The sequence below is a fragment of the Anopheles bellator genome, chromosome 2, assembly GCF_943735745.2.
Source record: "Anopheles bellator chromosome 2, idAnoBellAS_SP24_06.2, whole genome shotgun sequence".
NCBI classification, from domain to species: domain Eukaryota; kingdom Metazoa; phylum Arthropoda; class Insecta; order Diptera; family Culicidae; genus Anopheles; species Anopheles bellator.
The window spans coordinates 76,740,201-76,747,727 of NC_071286.1; positions in this window are offsets into that span (position 1 = coordinate 76,740,201).

Below are 7,527 nucleotides of genomic sequence, written 5' to 3' on the forward strand. Positions count from 1 at the left end.
CCACCCCCCGGGGGCTGCTGCTGCTGCTGGGTGGGTCCGTGAGTCGTGCGGCGGAGCGAGCGGGTACCGCCAGGAACCGGTCTTGGGCCCGGGCTTGGCACAGCACAACTTTCGACTGCGACTCGCGAGATCTCACCAACACAGGCGCACAGCGCCGTGCTGGAGCCCAAAACGTGGCCCAGGGACTCCCTGACGTGCGATGTGTTGTGGTTTCGCGAAAAGGCCGGATCCCTTGCCACCAATACCTGGCGGATCCCGGATTCCCGAGAGCTCGCACCCGAATGGGCATAAAACGGCACGATGGCACTGTGGCTGTGGCTCAGTATTTGTGTCAGTAGCTGAGGAGAGGTACTCTCGGCCCGGAGGGGTGGAAAAAAACGCGCTCAACATAAACCTGAACCTGACCAAACACGACCAAACACGGACCCCCCCCGGGGGATGGTATGTAGCGGCCGCGGCTGCCTCCCTTCAGCCTCCTTGTGTTACAATCGAGCCCGCGCCGCCCTACGAGTCGCGCTCCTGGTCGGCGCGGGTCCACATTCGGGGTCTCCACGTAACCGGTCCCGCGGGAAGCCCTCACGTACGCATCTTTCGCCGGGCCGGAACTGGTGGCGGTGCTGGAGGAGGGTCGAGGGCACGCATTCTACCGACGAGACAACGCAACAACCACACTGCATGCAGAAGTCCTGGGAACGCGGCCATACGCGGCCGATAAGGTAGGCGAAGGAATATACCGCCTCGAAGCGCTTTTCATCATATCGTGCGCCTCATGTCGCCAGCTGCTGCCGCTGCTGGAACCTGAGCTGGGCATCCTCAAAAGCAAACGAGACCGAGGGGCCGAGGTGCCGCTAAATCCGCGCCACAAGCCACACACGGAGCCGTTTTTGCGGCACGACTTTTTGGGATCTGAGTGTATGTTTGGTTTGGAACTGAAATCGGGGCCGATCGCCGTGGTCCGCTGATCGAGAAAGGATCCCCAGCATTTCTGGCACCTTTTGGGCCGTTGTACTAAAACTGTACTAATTTTTAGTACAAACCGGGTTTTGGAGCCGGCGTTAAATATTGAACTCCTCGCTGAGTTCACACCTCGAACCCAAGCCCCCCGGTGGCCGGTCTTGTAGCCGGCTAACCAATTTCATGTTCCACGCTATCAACAACACATTAATCAAGATAAAAGAACGCCTTATTACGACCTACGCTCGGTGCTACTGGAACCCCCTACCATTTCATAACCGGGTGCGTTGTTTATCAAAAGCCAACAACAAACTGGCCGGACGCCTGACCATGTGGCTGCTACTGCTTCTGGAAGGTGCATCGGAATCGCTGGAAGAGTGTGTTGCAATCCCGAGAACAGACGCAGCCGCGGGTCTGTTGTAACAACCTCGCGCCCCAAGTTGACCTCGTTCACGCCACGCTCCACGGCCAGATAAACATGACGCCGCAGACGACGCAGGTCCGCGGTGGACCGAGTTGGACCGATCACCTCGTCACCTCCGCAGCGGTGGTGACAGTGTTCGCTGTGTGGTACTTCTAGACCCTCGGCCGAGCGAGTTCTAGCGCCCCAGCACCGCAAACCACATTCCGTTCCGGCAGACTGCCCAATGAGGCTCTCCCCCGGACGAGGCTGCCCTCTGTTACTACTGCTGCTGCGGCCGGCCCGTGCTTCGGTCGAGTGTAACAATCTGACAGATTGGCACGATTCGGTGCGGACCGCGTAAGAGGCTGGCGAAAAGGTCAGCAGCTAGCAGCAGCAGCAGAGTGGCTTTGGAACTTCTCGCTCTCTCTCTCGGCGGTAGTGTTTGACGGTGACCGAGAAACGCAAAAAAACAAACCCTTCCAGTGGAACCGGCGTCGTAGTGGCCATTCGGCCACAACCCGCTCATTTACGTACCGAGGCGACTATAAATTTCATCTGTTTATTAACCTCGATCCGTCGCCATCTTGGCGAACCTCTCCAGGGAGAGGTGTGCTGCTCGCGGCCGGGCGTATAAATCTCGATTTGGTCCCGAGGAGAAGCTCGAGAACGTGAGCCGTGAGCCAGGGATGCTGCGGCCTGGACGTAAAAAGCGGGACCTCGTTCTCGGTGCGGTACTTTCTATAGCCCCGCTCAACACCCATCAACGTCACCCCGGCTAAGGTAGCTCTTCAGAGATCGTGCCCAGCTCGTCCGCGAGGCTGGAACTTCCTGGAATTCCTGGGCGACCACAAATCAGCTCGTTACGAACCATTACGCGCGACGAACCCTGCTGCCAGTCACCCGGGTGCTCTCCGTCGGAACGCCTAGAACAATGACAGCCGGAGTTGCATAATGTGGGCATCCAGCAAGGGAAAGTGCACCCACCACCAGCGGAAAAGGAAGGCCCATCATTAGAGCCCCGGCAAAAACTCTAATCAACTCGACGTGGTGGTGTCCGTGATTCCTACGCCGTCCGCATTGTCATTCCGCAAGCCGAGAGAGATGCCGGTTCTATTCCAGTTCGCCATGAAGCCATAGTGCGCCGGCGCAATCGCTAGCCTCGCTGCCATTTAGACAACCCGGTTCTTGCGTTATGGACCGGATGACATTCGGTGCCGCCATGATTAATGGCCCCGCTGCCCACCCCTCGTTCCTTGGCCATTGTTTCACGTTCCCAATCAGACTCCAGACCAAGCCTACTATGGTCGGGCCAAGCTGCAAATGCCAGCGCCGGAGAGAGATTGATCGATCAATCAAAGGTTCTATCAAATGCAGCTCAGACGCATCGCAGGATCGAAAGATCACTTGCGATCGATCCATGTCCGCACAACGCCGGTGCTGTCTACGTTTCGATGTGACAACAATCTTGTAGCAACGCCACAGCTCGTTCGTGTTCAAATTTGATTAATTCGCTACCTCACTAGCTGTCAGCTATTCGGCGGGGTTTGTAGCTCTGGACAGATCTCGATCATGCGGGGCCCCCAACACTGGGGTTCACATAGACAGACGCCAACACAATTGATGGATGAAGTTATTTTGATTCGCTTCGACAACACGAGCCATAGCCTGCGGTACGTTACGACACGCGCTACCAGCCAGCCGACGGGTGCTCTTGGCCAATATGGAATGTGACGCAGTGACGCCGAACCGACAGCAAAAAGTGTCATTGAGCTCACGTAACCACGTGAACGGAGCGTTGGTTCCATTGTTGCCGTCCCCAGGAGACGGCAGCTCGGCACTTATTGCTTGATCGCCTCTCATAATTCCAGTCATCAGTCGTCCCGCGGTGGACTATAATTATCGTCGTCGATGCGCCCAAGCACCAAGATAGTAAGCCATTTCTTCCAAGGCCACCGCATCAAGGTAGGGCTGTCCGGTAGGTTCTGTAACCTTTGAGCCCGCCTTAATCAACTTCGAACCCCCTATCGGTCGAAATTATGAGCCACCAAACCGCAACGGCAGCTGGCCGACGTAATTGCTCGATAGCTATTCGGGCTCTACGCGCGATTTGCATAACTCCTGGCCCTCTCTAGAGTACGGAAAGACCTCAAGTTCCAGATCGCGCACACTTGACGATCAAGTGTCCCTGCCGTGGACTTCCGATAGCGACGGGATCAGCTCGATCAGGGACCAACGTGCGGTCTGTGTCTCATTTCCATTCATGAATCCAGAGCCCCAGTCCCGCTTCCGATCGACCGATCGAGGCGGGTTTCCCGTCCGAAACGGAACGGAAAACCTGTTCTCCAGGTCCACCCCGGCTGGCGGTCGGAGGCCGTGTCCGGAACCGCGGGGCCGGGCTGACGATTTTATCGACATGCTTTAACAGCCGACACGGCATATCCACGGTAGAAAGCGGTTCAGCTCTCCACCAGCCCCCCGTGTTGTTATCAAGGCGCGAAGGCTGCAAGGTGCCCTGGTCGGCGAAAGCCGGTTCCGAGGCCACTGGTACCTGCTGCCACATGCGATCCGCCGGTGGTCAGCTTCCCGCAGCGAAACGGAGCAGATTCCACGGAGCACGACCGAACAAACTTCGGACACCGATCGCGTAATAAATTGCGTTGGAAGCTGTGGGTTCTAAGCCTTTGCCCGGTATGGCCGCGGGTTAATTGTAGGCTTTGTTACACTTTCACGGCCTCCGCCACCATAAAAACGGAAGTGTGACGTGCGTGTCACGGCGGGCGTCCTACATTAATCCTCCGCGTATCTGGGTGAAACGAGTCCGGTCCGGTCGGTCGGCCGGCCGCCCGCCTGCTGCTGCTGCTGACCAGTTCCCCTGATTTATGGATCGAGTTCAGGTGGCCACCCGATCGGGATTAAAGCGTATCAAATATGGTATGACCGATGCACACGGAACGCTGCCGATCCTGCCAAGCGTTTCCGGAGCGAGAGGCGAAGGTGCGTGACACAAAAGTCGCCCGACGGACGACATTTACGGGATGTTCTGGGGGTTCGCGGGCGATCATAAATTATCAGGTACCGAGGTGTCCAGGGGCCGGGGCTCTAATTTTATGCTGACCGCACCCGATCGCCGGAGCTAATCGGAGTCGCGCTCGGTCGGTCGGTCGGTCGGATGATTAGACGGTGCCGATGATTTATGACGGAACGTTTTGGGGTCCCGCGATGCAGCGGCCAGCTCCTTACAGCGTCCTGTGCGTCGGCAGATGATGCATAGTGACCGGTCACGCCACGGAATTCGGTCCCAATGGGAGGGTTCTCCACAGTTACGCAAGTCCAGCATTTGGCGGAACCGTTACCCATTTCCTTTTGCTAAGTGGTCCATCATCATCGTACTCTCTGCTCGACCCCAAGCGTGAGCTTCCTGCTGTCGCAGCGCCACGTTGCCGTGCCTCTCGAAGATGAAGATCTCCGGTGGGCTCTGGAGACCTCGACGAGTGGAGTGCCGATTCGTTATGCTGGCCGTGGGCCTGGGACGCAAAACGCGCCACGACAAATCGATGGCAACCGATGAAGATGACTGCTGGGAGCTTGGCAACTGTTGCAGCGCGCCAATAATGCCACCCGAAGCAGATGGCACGGCCGAAGGCGCTTCTCTAATCGGTCACCGGATCCACGCACGATCCCGTTTTGTCCCGGAGCCCCTTGTCAGATCGCTTTCTTCGCGGCAGCCTCCGTGTCCTCCGAGGGGAAAGTTCAGTGAACCCCGCGCGCCGAGCGATCGACGAGCCCCATCGATGGCCGAAAGATCGGACCTCGGAGCCCGGCATGCGCAGATCGGCCAGCGGCCACCCTATCCACGTGTGTATATGTTTTCCTTTTTTTTCCTCTCTCTTCTACTTCTCGGTCAACTTTCATAACGCCGAGTTTGGCGCTTTTTTCTTGCTGCCTCTTCTTTTTTGGTTTGGTTTCGCTTCTTTCACCGGTGTTTCGATGTTTTGCTTCGAGCGCTTCTCGATTTGCTCTTTCTTTTCCTTTTCTTCCGCTGCTGCTACTGCTTCTTTCGGCTGCGTTTCTCTTTTATTCACGCACTTTTTATCACATCTTGGCACTTCTCTCTCTCTCTCTCTCTCTCTCTCTCTCTGTCTCTTTCTATCTTTTCCCATTTTCCAGCACCTTTTTCGTTGTTTGTTCGCTCACTTTTCGCTCTTTCTCACTATCGTGGTATTTTGTCACCACATCTTTCTTCCCAAATGTCCCGCGCGTGCGTCCCGTGTGTTGGGTTTCTTTTTCTGTTTTGTTTCGTTTTCCTTCATTTGCAGCCGGCTAACCCTGTTTTTCTTTGTTTTGTTTCTCTCCCGGTTCAATCCGGCGCTCATAATTTCTCCTTTCATCGATCACTTTCTTGGGGCGGGCCTGGCTGAGCCCCACCGTGGTCAGTCGTGGTTACCGTGACCTGGGGCCAAGGAGAAAAAAAGATGCCAACCCTGCGACGGGTCACAATTAAAACTCGATCGCCGCGCTGCGATTGGTAGTCTCTCGCGGATGGCACAACGACCCCAAAATTTCCCGAAACACCCGATTCGTGTGGGGCTTTCTCACAGCGCAGCCACGGCGGATAAGGATCGTGTACTCGCCGTGCAGATGCTTTCTACTAGAGACGCACACGCACACGCAAGTCAAAGCAGCATCCTGTGGCGGCCATCGGAGAGCCTCCGCCTTGATGGGGGTTCTTTCGCTTTGGATCGGCCCGTCAGCCAAGCCGCGATCGCGATCTGCGTGCTCGGCGTCGTCCAGCGTGCGATCGTGCCCGACCCCACCAGCAGTCCTTCTCCGTCTCCGTCGAGTGGCAGTGTCATCTTCGCCCCGTCCTCGGACTTCTTGATGGACATGACAGGCCACACGCTGTTGTTGATGCGCTGCGCTGCGCCCACCACCATCAAGCTGAGGGAAGCCTCAGCATTTTGTTTTCTCATTTCGTCCCCGACGGTGCCCATCTTCCCATGTGGTTCCCAAGTGGCCGGCCCCAGTCACGACATACCCTAGGCCAACGCCATTTCTTTTCGCCAGCAGTCGGCGGCGTTCGTGAGCCGCGGCGCAGCGCGCCAAACGTCGCGCATCGATCGCAATCATCAACCGTCCACTCGACTCCGTGTGCTCACTGCTTGCCGCATAACTTATACGTTATTATGATTATTATATATTTTATTTCGTTTTCATGCCGTGTCCCGGTGTGTCTCGTTCTTTCGCGTGATTGCGTGGCCCGCACCGCAAGCCGCCCGAAACCTTTCCTGGTTCCTGGCTGGGAAAATTGAAAACCAGTAGGCGGTCGTCGACGTCTCGGCGGTTCGCCTGGTAATGAGACTCGGGCGGGAAGAAGAAGCCGGGTGGAATCTTCAATATCCGCATCAAAGAATGGCCAGCGATCACGAGCCGCTGGCGAGCTGGCGGCTGAGAACGAAAGCGAAAGCGAAACGCGCTCTCAATCGAATAAAAGTACTAAAAATGGATGGAACGCGAAATGCCATTAGCCGGAGCCGGTGATGGCGTTGATGATGATGATGGCGACGGTGGTCGGTAATGCTGTGTGGCCATTAATTTGTAAATTAATCAAACACAACATGACAGCCTCACATTCATGAGGCTAAAATGATTCGCCACCGATCAGGTGCTAATGCGAACCGGGATCCTAGAGGTATCTCTCTTCAATAAACCGAATTCTTGACACATTTGTTGGCCTCGACCGGACGACGTGTTTACGGTCGCGAGTGGCACGCCCGATGGAATCTTAGTTTACTACCCTATCGACACTTCGCACCACGCGAGCCCAGGAATGTTGGTTCGGGTGCGCCACTCCTCCGACGACCGAGTGCCGAGTACCAATCATTGTAATAATAGCCGACCAATGTTACGTCGACGCCCGGTTCTTTCAAAGGGCCCTCCGCGGCATACTTGGATGCGCCCGGCTAGGCCTAGGCGAAGGACCGCCGTCGCCGCCGGGGGAATCGAACGGGGTTGCTTTGTCATTCCGCGAGCCGCTGCGAGAGATGGTTGATACAGAAGTTAATGAAAGATGCTCCTGCTCCAAAACCTCACCGACCAAAGGGACCGACCGGGCCACTTCTGAAGATGAGTCGCGGCAGAAAACTGGGCAGGAGTGTGGCGAAAAATTTATG